Here is a 17,128-nt window from a genome sequence, read left to right as displayed (position 1 = left end):
ACGTGGAAAAGCACACTCTTTAGAAATGGTTTCCAACTTTGTGCCAGCTAAAAAAAATAAAAGAAACAATGAAAAGAAATAAATGAGCTCCATAAAATATATGATACACTGAAGTCAGTTACAGTACTATTTTAATAGTACTTATTTTCAACAGTCTCATAATTCTTTAAGATCTTGAATTATTGAATGATGGTCTTACAGCTGTTTCCAAAGCAGCGTGTAGGAGAGCAGAGAACAGCAGAGGAACAGGAAACAGTTTTGGAAACTTATATATATGTACAATAGCTGAGTAACTTATTTATGACCTCATCTTATTAAGATGGTAGGCACTATGTGACAAACGCAAGGTCAACAAATGCCTGTACCAGTAAATTATAACAGTAAAAGTCCATTTCATCATATTCAACTTACCAAAGTATTTTACCCCCTTGAACTTGCACACTGATGATGTTCATGGTAACATGTAGATTTTGTACAAGGACCTCCTTGTTGATTTTTGCAGTTACAACAATCCAGAGAGAATCCTTAAATGACAAAGAAAGAGAGACATTTAGTGACTTATTCATACCCACAAATATCTTCAAAATGCTGAATGTTTACTGTACCTCCAGTGAGAAGAATGAAAAGAAGAACGATGGAGACTTGCATATGCATCTTGCGATGAAACAAAAATGAGCAGACAATGTTTCACTTGCCTTCCACTGAATGTCTGCTCAAAAATGGGAGGGTTTTGCACACAAGTAGCCCACATCAAAAACAAGACAATGATGATCAGCCCCCTTCACAAACACTCACCTCTACAAGACTTGTGCAGTTGGCAAATGCTGCATCACGCCACACTGATCTTTTTACATTCTTAATCATATAGTCAAACCATAATAATATTTACATTATGTTATAGTAGATGTGTTACTAGTGACCTATTACTGTGATTATTTAAATAATAAACAACCTGCTGAAAATGATTCTGGTAGGTTTTGCTCATTTTAGCAGGTTGGACAGCAGGAAAAGTGGACAAAACATCTCTAAAACTATGAAACCAGGCCACATGACCAGTGAGAACCTGCTTTGCGGACCAGGCTGTTGTACTGTAATGTACGTACTGTAAGAAAAACCACTTAAGCGAAATATAACATATACATAACAGAGAAAGTTTTATGCGTATTTGGCGTGTCCGAGAGAAAAACTCCCAGAAAATCAGAATTTTGGACCAAACCCAGAGTACACCGTATAGATTAGGACAGAATTAGTTGTAAGTGTGGAGAAGGGGTGGTGGAGGAATGCTGGAAAAATGTCAAAGAACAAAGGTAAGGCTGCTGTGTATATGTACATCCTAGACTGGGTTTAGCTGTTTTATTCAGTGGGTTAATCAGGTTAATTATCTGAACGTGCTTTGTTAATAAAACATCAAACTGCCTGAACTCTGTTTTTCAACTTCAAAAATCATTTAAAAAAAATTCTACATCACTGCAACCCAGTGTTTGCTAAGTGAACATTCAAAGAAGATCAAACACCCTTAACAAATGAGGTAAAACAGTGATGTAATACGATTTTGATGTTAAGGGAGAAAATGTCTTGAAACAGAAAAAGTTTGGGCACAGCAAGCAAGTTGAGCATTTGAGGTTAAAAAGTATATAAATTGTAATAATAATAAAACAATAATAATAATCAATTGTTTCACTAGATAAAACAGCTGGGATCATGTACAAGCACATTTGGTATCATTTGAAGTCGCATTTAAACTGCATTTTGGAAGGTCAAACTTGGCACCATAGAAGTCCACTAAATGGAGAAAAATCCTGAAATATTTTCTTCAAAAAACATTATTTATTTACAACTGAAGAAAGAAAGACACGAACATCTTGGATGACAAGAGGATGAGTATTATCTGTAAAGTTTTGTACTGGAAGTGAACTTCTCCTTTAAAAGGTAAATGCGGCTTTACAGTATGTGGTTGGGATGAATTTCTATTCTTTCTTTAAATTATACCCTGTTTGGTATGTTTCTGATAACAAAATAATTTATATTATATATAGTGAAGCCCGAAATTATATATACCCCTGACAAATTCTGACTTAAATGTTACTTTTATTGAACCAGCAAGTTTTTTTTTTATTATTATTAGAAATGACACAGATGTCTCCCAGAAGATAATAAGACAATGAACAAGCGGCATCATTGTGGAAATGATTACTCATCTTTTATTTACATTTGAACAAAAAGTGACATGTCCAAAATTATTCATACCCTTCTCAATAATCGATATAAAAGTCTTTATTGGCTATTACAGCAATCAAACGCTTCCTATAATAGCTGACCAGCATTTTGCATGTCTCCACTGGTATTTTTGCCCATTCATCTTTAGCGAAGAGCTCCAACTCTTTCAGGTTGGAGGGTCTCCTTGCCATCACCCTGATCTTTAGCTCCTCCACAGATTCTCAATTAGATTTAAGTCAGGACTCTGGCTGGGCCACTGCTAAACGTTAATGTTTTTGTCTGTTAACTATTTCTTCACCACTTTTGCTGTGTGTTGTCGTTGTCGTGCTGAAATGTCCACTGGTGCCCAAGACCAAGTTTCTCTACAGACTGCCTGATGTTGTTTTTGAGAATTTTGATGTATTGCTCATTTTTCATGATGCCGTTTACTGTCATTAGGTTCCCTGGTCCACTGGAATTAGGTTCCCACCACCATGTTTGACAGTGGGGATGGTGTTCTTAGGGTTGAAGGCTTCTCCTTTTTTACACCAAATGAAGGCTACATTATTGTAACCAAACAATTCAATTTTAGTAAATAAAACAGAAGACCAATGATAACTGTTTTTGTTGCATTTTTTCGACTTCAACCAGTAGATGTCCTCAGGACGCACGTTTCGAGCGCATCTAAACAGTGAATCTAGCATACACTATTTGATCTCTAACGCAGTCAATGTAGTGGAATACGTACTCTTTTCTACTGCAACTTCAAAGGAGGCAAGACAATGTTTTCCAAACTAGCGCTGAATTCCTGTGGTAATTTTATGTTTTAGGTTCTGTTTGATGTGCAATGTCTGTTTGCTTCTTTACAATGTCGCCTCCCTGGTGAAAAAAACAGCTAAAACCAGCCTAGGCTGGTTGGCTGGTTTTAGCTGGTCATAGCTGGTTGGCAGGCTGGTTTTAGAGGGGTTTTGGCCGCTTTTCCAGCCTGGACCAGATGGTCAGGCTGGGAGTCAATCCACCAGTTAAAACCAGCCTGGTCAGGCTGGGAAACCAGCTAAAACCAGCTACTTCCAGCTTAAACCAGCTACTTCCAGCCAACCAGTCTAGGCTGGTTTTAGCTGTTTTTTTTTTCAGCAGGGCTGCTATTTCAAATGCTCAAGCCCTTTAAATTTGAATGAAGTCTGATTAGCTGTCAGTGTTTAATCGTTCATCAGCTGTAAAAAAAAACGTTCTGAAAGTGATCCCAACGATATCGTTGCTCTGTATCGTCATTATTGTAGTTGTGGTGTGTGAACTCTATTCTCTTAAATTTGAAATGATTTTTACAATGTTATCTTTATAGTTATAGTTATCGTGCTTGACTGCCATGACTGTCCACAAACTACCAGCAGGTTAACTTGGTGGTTGAATAAAAGTAACTAAGTCAGAATTTGCCAGGGGTTTGAATAATTTCGGGCTTGACCACACACACACACACACCATATATATATATATATATATATATAAAACATGTTTTATGTATTTTGTTTTATTATTTCAATACACATTTCCATGCTTATGAAAACATTGGTTACATCTTGACTGCAACTGATAAGGCTGCTGCAGGGATGATTGCTGTAGAATGTGAAGAGCTGCTGGATTCAATGCAGTATGAAGGAAAGCAGAGAACAGCAGAGGAACAGGAAGCTCTGAGTGACACTTTGAGCACCATTACACAGGTTCTCTGAACAACACGAGAAGCCACCATAAGGTACTATATTCCGTCCAAACTCTTGATCACAGGCAGATTTGGATGCACATCCCTTTGCAACACCTCCATCACCTGTAATAGTTGTAAAAAAAACAAAATAATCGGAAGTTCAAATGGCATGTAGATGTGGTGTGCCACACCTAAATTGGTTATTATTCTCTCTCTCTCTCTCTCTCTCTCTCTCTATATATATATATATATATATATATTTATATAAATATACAAACAGTACATACACATACACACACACACACACACACACACATTGGATTTCCATATTTATGGGGACATTCTACACTGTAGAATGTACAGGTGTAATGGTTTATACTATACAAGCTGTATTTTCTGTCCCTTAACCCTATAACTAAACCTATCCCTCACAGAAAACTTTCTACATTTTTAGAATTCAATTTTTTTTTCTGTATGATTTATAAGGACATTTATTTTTCCTGAACAGTTAAAATCCTTCAGGTCCCATAAATTTCAGTGTGAAAAGATGGATCTCAAAATCATACAGTCATTGTTGGAAAGGGTTCAAATACACAAAAATGCTGACAAAACAAACAATTTGTGGGACCTGAAGGCAGTTTAACTGTTCAGGACAAACACGGCACACATGAATAAACTCATCATTCATCACTAAAAAAAAACAAAAAAAAAAACAACAGTATTTAGAATCAAGAGTAGGTCAACTTCTGAAGAGGTTCATTTTGATCAATTCAATTATTTTCTCTTGTGGACTATATGTAAACGTCTTTTATGTGACTGCATGTCTAGGTTTTTAACTACACCGGCTTAATATTTCTCATGTAAACATATTTAATAATAAAAAAATTATAATCTAAAGAAAATCTAAGGAAACACTAAGTAAACATGTAAATACACCAATATTTCTCCAAATGTGCTCACATTTGGACTAAAACCCCTAATGGATGTTGTGTAACAAAGACAATAACACTGAAAAAAAAAAAATGTACTTGTGACAAGATCCCTGAAATAATCAGGTATTCTCTTTAAGGTTCATTTTTGTCATAACTGATTATTATTATTATTTTGTTAGGAAAAGAGAAAACTATACTACAAACTTCCATTAGAAAAATGTACCTTTCGAAGTGAAGCAGTAATGTTCATTCCCCCAACAACTCAGTGTTTTTGAGCAGCCCTCCCAATTACAGGTGTAACATCTCTTTCCATTGGGGTTATGGGAGTATATTTCTGCAAGACATTATTATTTATTAATTTATTAATCATAAAATATAACATTGCAATCAAGCGACATACCTTAAAAAAAAGAAGAAAAAAATGTCTAAATTTAGCAGAAAAACTGCAAAGTTTGTCATATTTATCATACAAAAGCATTCAATAAAGAAACAATATTTTCTTGATGAGAGCTTTTAGCCCAAAATTTAGCCTTGAACTTACCAAACAAATATGATTCATAAATCATGCTGTACCCATTTATAGTGGTGCACAACAACTTATACTGCTGATAATTAAACAGTCATTAGTTTATGAACAAATAAAGGAAAATACCTGGAGGATCTTGTGCATTGCAAAAGTCAGTGCTGCAGCATTTGACAGCATTCATTTTTCTCCAGCTGCCTGTGCTGATAGACCAGTTTTTACACTGTAATGGTTCAGAACAGCTTTTAGAAATAAAATCCACCTTTGTGCCGGCTAAATAAACAAGAAAAATTAATAAAGATCAGCTGGTTTATACAGCAAATTCTATCTAATATTTCAGGGAACCTGATGAAATAAAGGCAAAAAGAAATTATTTGGTAAAAAAAAAAAAAAAAAAAAAAAATTAGGACGTAAGATGCTAGGTATTGTGTGACAAATGTGAGGCCAAGAAATGCCTGTACCAGTAAATTCTAACAGTAAAAGTGCATTTCATCATACTCAACTTACCAGTGTAAATTACTCCCTTTGAACTAACACACTCGGCAGCTTTCCTGTTACATGTAGACTCTGTACAAGGACCTCTTTGTGGATTCTCACAGCTATAACAGTTCAGAGAGAATCCTTAAATGACAAAAACAGAGACAGACATTCAGTGCCATCTGTATTTATATCACAAAACATATTGAATATGCCAAATGTTTACTGTACCTCCAGTGGGAAGAATCAAAAGAGCAACAATGGAGACTCGCAGATGCATCTTGTGATGGAACAAGAATGAACATACAGTGTTTCATTTGTCTTTCATGGCTGCTCAAAAATGGGAGGGTTTTGCATACCAATAGCCCACATCAAAAACAGGACAGTGATGCTCAACCCCCTTCACAAACACTCACCTCTACAAGTCTGAATTCTGCAGTGAGCAAATGCGGCATCATGACACCAGATCACTGAACTTTTACATTCTCAGTTGCACATTCAAACCACAACAATTTATCATTAAATAATAAATCATATTTTTTCATTATATTACATGAAATTTGTTATCATTTAGACAAAAAAAAAAAATGTTCAGCAGGTTGAATCATGAAATCAGATCACCTGACCATTGAGACTGAAGCACAACGGCGGCCCGACATCCACGAAACATGCGTGAGACTCCCGAACTTTCTGGAGAGGTGGGATGTTTGGGGAGTGGACAGAAAATATCGAACCCTCAGTATAGAAACTATAAGAAAAATGGAAAGTCCCATGATTAAAAAAATAAAAACCTGTGTGCTCAAGTGCACATGTGGATACACATGTGGTCTAGATATCTCTGTATGTTTTTGTGAGGATGTTTCTGTGGTCAAAACCAAACTGATCTCCTGTGGTCATTTGGATTGCTCTTTACACACAAAAAAATCACCTGTTTATTTTAATTGATTGCCTAGCAACAGCAGTCTAACTAAAACAATTACTTTATTGCACAAGCAGCATTTGATCTACGGTCATAAGTGTATACTGCTAGTTTACATTAGGTATTGTTATTGTGTAGAAATACAGACTTTCACTGGACCTCTCATTTAATAATCTATTTGTGCAATTGCATATTATGCAATTTATTTCAAAATGTCATTTTCAATTTTTATTTTAGAGAAACAATATATAAATTAATATATAAATATACACATGAATTAATGCATAAATACAGCCTTTGGACCAATTATCAGCCCTATACTAAATCATGCTGTACAAGTTTATGATGCACAACAATATATAACAGTTACCGGTACTGTATTCCCTTAATTATACTTAGTTCATGGTCAAATAAAGGCTGATACCTGAATCAGCATTGCTAGTGTCACAACATATTCTCTATCCAGCAGCCTGTGCCGACAGACCAGCTTTTACAATCACGTGTCTCACGTCTAAAGAAGTAAAGAGAAAAAATACTTTGTAATACACGTCTTAGATCAACCCATCAAATTACAAAAGTAATAAGTTTGTTTTCTGCACTTGCTAGTACTGATAGATCATGTGAAAGTGTACATTTTGGGTTAACTATCCCTTTAAGCTGTTTGTGGTCTAAATCTGAAAGTTAATTAAGTGTTTATTAATTAAATATCAAATGTTTGCATTTTAAAAATACATATTCATGTTCAAAGTTTACACTTGCACCTGAACTTATTACATTTACAATTAAATAATTTAATTCAACCACTTGATGAGAGACTCATTAGAGTCATATCTCTAATAAAACAAGCATGGAAAACTGGATAACTTGTCTAATGTGACGCAGGAAATGTTTTTCAGGTTAAACAGCCACAACCACATCCACACTGTGGGCGAACTAAATATATATATAGTGCATTAGTGCAATAATGTGAATTTTTATTGTGAATAATGTAAAAAATGTGAATAAACAGGCAATAAATATGAAGTAGCACTATACCTTCACCAGGGCATGTATCTGCCAGTTATCTGCCTGTTCCCTATATGGTCCTATCACAATAAAAGGCAATATTGGGGGAAAAAAGCACTGTATCTCTTAAACAGAAATCTGAGACACTTTGGATTGATACCTTGTTGGTATGAAGTGTCTTTTAGGATGTTTTAAATATCATTTTGCAAACAATTTATAATTATTTTACATTTTACAAATTTTAATGACCTCATATTAATTAAGCATATGTAACCTTTGACCACAAAAGTAGCAGGGGTATATTTGCAACAATAGCCAAAAAAATACATCGCTTTTTTATGCATAAAATCTTTAGGATATTAAGTAAAGATCATGTTCCATTAAAATATTTTAAAAAATTCTTACCATAAATATACCAAAATTTAATTTTTGATTGGTAATATGGACTGCTAAGAACTTCATTTGGAAAACTTTACAGGTGATTTTTTTTTCAATATTTTTCTAGATTAATATTTTTTTGCACCCTTAGATGCCACATTTTTAAATAGTTGTATCTTGGCCAAATATCCCTATCCCAAAAAACCATACATCAATGGAAAGCTTATTTATTCAGCCTTCAGATGCCGTATAAATCCCAATTTCAGAAAATTGTCCCTCATGACTGGTTTTGTGGTCCAGGGTCACATATGTCATGTGGAAAGTTAATTTATGGTAAAATTAGCTAGAAACTAGAAATGTGACCAGTAACTTGACTTATAAAAATTCCCTTGTGCTTGCACTTGTCAGAAAACACTTATATACTTATATACACTTAAAAATCTTTAAACAAGACAGGGGAACATGAGACTGGGATTGTGATAACAGTAGTGTAAGAAAAGCACTTAAATGAAATTTAAACACACACACACACACACACACACACACACACACACACACACACACACACACACACACACACACACACACACACACACACACACACACACACACACACACACACATGTTGGGTTTACATGTTTTATGGGGACATTCCATAGGCGTAATGGTTTTTATACTGTACAAACCGTACTTTCTATCGCCCTACACCTACCCTACACCTAAACCTAGCCCTCACAGTGCACACTTTTACTTCATCAAAAAAACTCATTGTGCATGATTTATAAGCCTGTTTCCTCATGGGGACCTGAGAAATGTACCCACAAGGTCAAAATCTACTGGTATTCCTATCCTTGTGGGGACATTTGGTCCCCACAACGTGATGAATACCAGGTACACACACACACACACACACACACACACACACACACACACACACACACACACACACACACATGTTGTGTTTACATGTTTTATGGGGACATTCCATAGTCGTAATGGTTTTCATACTGTACAAACCGTATTTTCTATGGCCCTACATCTAAACCTAGCCCTCACAGGAGATTGTGCACACTTTTACTTCCTCAAAAAAACTCATTGTGCATGATTTATAAGCCTGTTTCCTCATGGGGACCTGAGAAATGTCCTAAAGGTTAAATGGCTAAAGGTAAAAAATCCACTGGTATTACTATCCTTGTGGGGACATTTGGTCCCCATAACGTGATAAATGCCAGGTACACAACACTTTTTTTTTTTCATAAAAAGAAACAAATGTAAGGTAAAATATATGTTTTATTTAGTTTTAAATATTAATGTAATATGATTTAACTTTCATTTCAAATGTAAACATAAGCCTAGTTTGTTAATATACTCTCTGCTGCCATTTGCTGTCAGGAGTCACCAAATACAGACTAAGAAGCTTTTAAAAAATCCTAAAGGTTTGTTTATTTTAATGTTTAAAATCAGACATTGAACAACAGATTAATAGTGTGACTGAATGTGCGTGAATGTTGTTGTTCACACACAACATCGCCATTGTGATTCGTGCATGGAATTTTCACATACCCATTATGACTCATTTTTAGCTATAATTTATTGCTAGGAGCAACAAATGCAGAACAAACTGTAAGCTGGACTTAACCTATGCGAAAGCATGGCGCAGCATTGATCTAAAGTGCCTGGTATGTGCAGTGGTAACACAAGCATCTATAGACTAACACAGGTTAATACTCAGACTTTTATAGCATTTATAGCTCCTAACAGGCTGTGTGACTATGAGTACTGATTACCTCAAAATGTTTTCTCTATTGCTTGTTTGCCAGTGATTATCCCTCTGCGTACTATAGAATGTGAATAGCTGCTGCATTTAGTGCAGCAGGATGAAGGAGAGTGAAGAACAGCAGAGGAACAGGAAGCTCTGAGTGACACTCTGAGCACCGTTACACAGATCCCCCTCACAGCATGAGATGTCCTTGACCTCATAATATACTCCATTCTGTCCATACTCTTTATCACAGGCAGATCTAGATGCACATCCTTTTGAAACACCTCCCTGATCTGTAAACAGTTTTGTTAAAAAACAAACAAAACAGAAGTTCAAATTATGCGTGGAGGTGGCATGCCATATAGAATTATATAGAATATAAGAATATCATATCCACATAGGTGCAGTTAAAAAAATTAGTATATAATGAAAAAGTTAATTTTTTGTTTGTAACTTATCTCAAAAACTAAACGTTCATATTTTATAAAGCACAGTAATATCATGGTCCGCAAACCACTTGGTAATGGTTTTTTCACTGTGGGCAGGTCCTGCTGGAAAAGGAAATCAGTTCCTCAGAAAACATTAGTGTAGTTTCAAAGAACAAGAGATACTGGGTTGGGTTTACATGTTTTATGGGGACATTCCATAGGCGTAATGGTTTTTATACTGTACAAACCGTACTTTCTATCGCCCTACACCTACCCTACACCTAAACCTAGCCCTCACAGGAGATTGTGCATACTTTTACTTCCTCAAAAAAACTCATTGTGCATGATTTATAAGCCTGTTTCCTCATGGGGACCTGAGAAATGTCCCCACAAGGTCAAAATCTACTGGTATTCCTATCCTTGTGGGGACATTTGGTCCCCACAACGTGATGAATACCAGGTACACACACACACACACACACACACACACACACACACACACACACACACACACACACACACACACACAAACACACACATATATTCATGTGTGTGTGTGTGTGTGTGTGTGTGTGTGTGTGTGTGTGTGTGTGTGTGTGTACATATGTGTATATGTACATACAGACACATACATATACACACACTTGCCAAGACAAGATGACAGTGCAAACAATAAAATCAGAAATGGACTTTTACGGTCAGTGCTGCCACTCCTGTGACAGTAAACACACCATCTATTTGGGCCACATACACACTGAACCTTAATTTGGTTGTCAGTTCACCTTTTACTCCTTAATCGCGTTCTGTACAGACATAATTCACTAAAATACGGGAGTGACAACCGCTTTCAACAAACGCATTTACAGAAATGCTATGCAGTGTGTACGGAACTGAACTGAATAACTTGTTAATGACGTAATTAAATACGCATTAGAAATGTGTCTTTGTCTGTATGTGAGATGCAAGAAAATAACAGTGAAAGGAGTAATAACCTGAACACATTTTGACACGGAGCTAGTTGCGCTTACGGACCCTGTGGTGTAGTGTCAGTGTTGCCAGATCTTCGAAAATCAACAAACAAGGACAAGGGCAAAAAAAAACTACAACACCCAAATGCTTTGTTTTATAGCACAATTTATATATATATATATATATATATATATATATATATATATATATATATATATATATATATATATCTATCTCATATCCAACAGACCACATTATTAACAACATAAAGTGACTAGCTTTATGAGCTAAGACTAAACATCATGTCTAAAAGCGCTTGTAAATGCAAGACAGTGCTCTCTAAAGCAGCCACCCAAGCATAAACAAAAAACCATCGGGTTTATCCGCGGTAGTTAATTAAACCAAGGACTATAGAATACCTTAAAGGGACTTTGGTTAAACTCAACAGACAAAAAGAGTCTTTAGCCAAAAAAAAAAAAAAAAAATGGCAGATATCAGATAAATTCTTCACTCCTGCAAGACGGCAAAATGTTGCTATTATTACACATGCGGAAGTGACTGCTGTACTGTAGGCTACACACATGGAACGTTAATTTACAGGACTCACTCCCACATTAAAATGCTGTTCTCACTCCTGACACTTGCAGTGTGTACGTGGCATAATATTTCTCCAAATGTGCTCACTTTAGGACTAAAATTGCTAATGCATGTTGTGTAGCAAAGCCGTGTGATCAAACGTAAATGGGAAAAAACGTGATTTATTATGTACAGGTGCCTCATTATTCTAATCGAAATATCAATAACTACCACCTGATTTCGCATTTCAGACACAAAGGTATTACTCGTTGTAACCATTGTAACCAAGTATTATCATAAACAGTGGTCAACTATTGAAGCTTTCTCAAAAGCTTTCTTTCTGAAGTTACAAAATAAAACTAAATAAAAATTTTTGTTGCAAGTTATAGGAATTTTTTGTTCAACAGGTGAGTATGTTACTGAAATATTTAAAGAAGAGTTTACGAACTTTCATTATCAAACGTTTACCTTCTGAAGTAAAGCAATAGTCTTCATTTTCCCAACAGCTCAGTTCTTCTGAGCAGCCCTCCCAATCACAGGTGTAACATTTCTTTCCATTGGGGTTATGAGAGCTTAATTCTGCAAGAAATATTCATATCATTAAATATAACATTGCAATCAAGCAACATACCTTACATTACATAAATTTTTTTAGCCCAAAAATCAGCCTTGAACTTCGCAAACAGATATAATTAAAAAAAATCATGCTGTACCATTTATAGTAGTGCACAACAATATCCAACAGTTAATAAGCAAACACTTGAACTAAAGTGTATACTTTAAATATACTGCTGATAATTAAAGTCATTAGTTCATGGTCAAATAAAAGACAATACCTGGAGGATCTTGTGCATTGCAAATGTCAGTGTTGCAGCACTGTACAGCATACATTTTTCTCAGGCTGCCTGTGCTGATAGACCAGTTTTTACACTGAAATGGTTCAGAACAGCTTTTAGAAATAGATTCCACCTTTGTGCCAGCTAAATAAAAAAGAAAAATGAATAATGAGCAGCTCTGGTTCATACAACAAATTCTATCTACTATTTCAGGGAACCTGATGAAAAAAAGGCAAAAATATTATTTGGTTTAAAAAAGTAAGTTGCTGGGTATTGTGTGACAAATGTGAGGTCAACTAATGCCTGTACCAGTTAAGTTGTAACAGTAAAAGTGCACTTCATCATACTCAACTTACCAATGTAAATTACTCCCTTTAAACTAACACACTGGGCAGCTTCCATGTAACATGAAGACTCTCTACAAGGACCTCCTTTTTTGTTCCAACATTCATAACAGTCCAGACAGAATCCTTAAATGACAAAAAAGAAAGAAATTCAATTTAGTGACAACTGTATTTACAGCACAAAATATATTAAATATGCCGTATGTTTACTCTACCTCCAGTGAGAAGAATGAACAGAAGAATGACGAAGACTTGCGGATGCATCTTTTGATGGAACGAGAATGAACAAACCACGTTTCATTTATCTTTTATGTCTGCTTAAAAATGGGAGGGCTTTTGTCTTGTGTTACTGGCTGTCAGTATCCCACATCAAAAACAAGACACTGATGCTTGACTACTTCCTACACACTCACCTCCACAAGTCTGTGGAGGTCATTTATCATTTAATATTTTGTGGGCATGCATGAGATTCCTGGACCTTCTGGGAGAGGTGAGATGTCCAGGTAGTAGAGAGAAAATATCAAACGCTCAGTATAGAAACTAGGAGTCAACGGAAAGCCCATAACTGAAAAACAAAACCACGTGTGCTAAAGTGCAAATGTGGATATATATGTGGTCTGGGTATCTATGTGTGTGTCTGTGGTTTTATGGGCTTCACTTAGTAAGAAAAACCAAACCGATCTCCTATCACTGCATATGCATGGTACAAGTTCATGTGGTCATTTGGAGTTGTCTTTACATGCAATTCACCCGTTTACTTTAACTGATTGCCTAGCAACAGCAGTCTAATTAGCACAATCACTTTTTTTGCACATGCAGCATCTGATCTGTGATAAGTGTATATTGTCAGTTTACACTGGCTATTGAGTAGAATGTGCAATCCTCTTTTGTTCTGCATAGGAAATACAGACTTTCACTGATCCTTTCTTGTTTAATAATCAAAATTACATTTTGTGATATGAAGATAAATCAGGTTGAATGCAAAAAAAATCTTTTTTAAAAAGCCACTTTCAAAGACACTATTTCAGAGAACACAGATTGTGTTAAAGGGACTGGAACAGTGGGGCTTAACTGCTGGATTCAGTGCAGCATGATGAAGGACAGCAGAGAACAGCAGAGGAAGAGGAAGGTCTTGACGCCGTTATCCATGAAGCTCTGAGTGCCACTCTGAGCAGCGTTACACAAGTTGCCTTCACAACAAATGACGTTACCATTAAGTCCTAAAATCTCTGCTGGCTCCTGATCACAGGCAGATTTAGATGCACATCCTTTTATAGCCACTGACTGATGTGAAGAAGGTTCTGATAAAAATAATGAAAACAGAAAATGAGGTCAACTCATATATATATATATTAAGATACAATAGGGAAGAAAACTACTAAAACATTTTATTATTAAACTCTTACCGTGTGCAGTAAAGCAGTAGTCTTCATCCCCCCAACAACTCATTGTTTTTGAGCAGTCCTCCGCGTCACAAGTGTATTATCTCTTTCCACTGGGCTTTTGAGACAACAACGGACCTGCAAGAAATATTTTTAGATATAAAATTACCCCTCCCAGCCAATTTTAGCACAAAAGCTGACAATTTTGCAAGATTTACCAGAGATAGCATTCCAAAATGCATATTATATGGTGTCAGGGAAACAACAGATTTTTAGTTCACTTCCAGAATTTTTTTTTCCTGATAATTTACTCACCTCCATGTCATTCAAGATATTCATGTTTCTTTCTTCAGACGAAAAGAAATTTGATGAAAACATTCCAAGATTATTCTCCATGTAGTGGACTTCAGTGGTGCTTAACGGATTCAAGGTTAAAAATGCAGTTTCAATGCAGCTTCAAAAAGCTCTACACGATCCCAGTTGAGAAATAAGATTAAAATTGATATACTTTTTAACTTCAAATGCTTGTCTTGTGTAACACTTCCATGCACACGCATACCTGCTGCAGTCCCGTTCATGACAGTTAGGGTAGGCCGAAAAACTCCCATCTCATTTTCTCCTCCAAGTTCAAATTCGTCCTACATCGAGGTTTTACCTTTTTTGTAAAAGGTGTTTAACCTTCTTTGCATGTTCACTTTGTCAACACTGGGTTGGTACTTTTGCAGCAATCTGTTTAGATTTATTATTATAGACTTTTATCTAGTTAGCTTTTTTCCTAGCAGGATCTGGCAACATGAATGAGTTGAAGCTGTACCTTTTCCCCTGTGATTTCTGATATGCGTTTAAATACAGCATTAACTAGTCGTTCAAAATATTGAGTTGTTGCATCCCTGGACACTACTGCTGGTCGTTTCTATCGTAACAAAACTGTCAAATATGAAATGTTCAGCTGCTTAGATTTCACTTTTGGACCGTTAAAACTGAGGCTTTGTGCTGAAATTCACACTCAGCTTCTGTTAACAGTAAATCTACAGACGTTTTGACTTTGTCAATTATCTTGATGTTGTACAATATTTTTAGTAGCATCAGTTTATACATATATAATCAGTCAATAAACCTCTTAAAATATCTGATATGGTAAGATTAAGATTGAAATCTGCTCGAGATATTTTAAAATGTCCTATGACTCCTCAAAAACGTAACAATGTGGTTTTTAAATAGCTATATACAGCTATACAGTAGATAAAAACACACACATACACACATATGAATTTATGTTTTGATTTAATTTCATGCACCTTTTTATTTTTATTTTTATTTTTATGCACCTTTTTATATATTTTTGATATATATAAATATTTTCATGGACATATGTTATTTTCAATAGCTTTATATATATTTTTTAATTATTTTTAATAGCTTAAAATTTTTAAATATTATGATTTTTTGGTTGAGTTCTTTATATATTAAAACTATACTGTTATAGAAATGTCGTTTCATTTTACGCAGCTTTTATATGTATTTATAAATTTTTTCTTATTTCAAATAGATTTTTTATATATTTTTTTTCTATATATATTATAAACTTGTTATAGAAAATGTATTTTAATTTATGCACCTTTTATATTTATTTATGTTTTATGCACCTTTTCATATTTCATTTATTTGTAAATATTTTTAATAGCTTTATATTTTAATAATTTTTTTTGGTTGAGAACTTACATATAAATTGTTTATTATTTGATTAAATTTTTTTTGATTTTAAATTTTTTATATATTATTCTCATTTTTTATGTTTTATGGAGTTTTATATATGTATTCATATGTAAACTTGTTATAGAAAATGTCATTTAATTTTATGTACCTTTTATATGTATTTATGTTTTATCCACCTTTTTATATTTAATTTATTTGTTTATATTTTTAATAGCTTTATATTTATTTAATTTTTTTGGTTGAGCACTATACATTCTTTTATTATTTTAAATAGCTTTTTAAAAAATATATTATTATTTTTTATGTCTTTTTGGGTTCTTTATATGTAGCATAAATTTACAGAAAGTATAAAGAGTTACAGAAAATGTCATTTAATTTTTTTGCACCTTTTATATGTATTTATGTTTTTATGCACATTTTTTATTTAATTAATTTGTTATTATTTAGTTTTATGCACCTTTTATATGTATTTATATTTAATTTATTTCTTAACATTTTAATATCTTTATATTTAATTTTTTTGTTTGGTTGAGCACTCTATACATTTTTTTATATTAAAAGCTTTTTTAAATATATTATTATTTTTAATTTTAATGGTTTTTGGAGTCCTTTATATATATTATAAACTTGTTATAGAAAATGTAATTTAATTTTATGCACCTTTTATATGTATGTCTTATGTACATTTTTATATTTCATTTATTTGTAAATATTTTTAATAGCTTTATATTTTAATACATTTTTTTTGGGGGTTGACCACTTACATATACATTTTTTATAATTTCAAATAGGTTTATTTTTTAATATATTACTAATTTGTATGTTTTTTTGGAGTTTTATAAATGTATTTATATGTAAACTTGTTACAGAAAATGTCATTTAATTTTATGCAGCTTTTTATATTTAATATATTATATATTTAATATATTTATTCTTTTTAATATATTAAATATTTATGTTTAATATACTTATATTTTTTATATATA

The 17,128-nt window shown here is 33.9% G+C and overlaps 1 long non-coding RNA gene across 1 annotated transcript; it reads right to left on the bottom strand.

Moving 5' to 3' along the window:
- Positions 1 to 13,986: 13,986 nt before the first annotated feature.
- LOC141291887 (uncharacterized) lies at positions 13,987 to 14,898 on the bottom strand. Its single transcript, XR_012340406.1, has 3 exons — positions 14,742 to 14,898; positions 14,451 to 14,564; positions 13,987 to 14,345 (listed from the first exon to the last, which is right to left on the bottom strand). It is a non-coding gene; the product is annotated as an uncharacterized lncRNA (long non-coding RNA).
- Positions 14,899 to 17,128: the final 2,230 nt, after the last annotated feature.

Source organism: Garra rufa, chromosome 19 (assembly GCF_049309525.1).
Source record: "Garra rufa chromosome 19, GarRuf1.0, whole genome shotgun sequence".
NCBI classification, from domain to species: Eukaryota; Metazoa; Chordata; class Actinopteri; order Cypriniformes; family Cyprinidae; genus Garra; species Garra rufa.
Note: the sequence above shows the minus strand (reverse complement) of the source record. Positions and strands in the feature narration are given on the sequence as shown.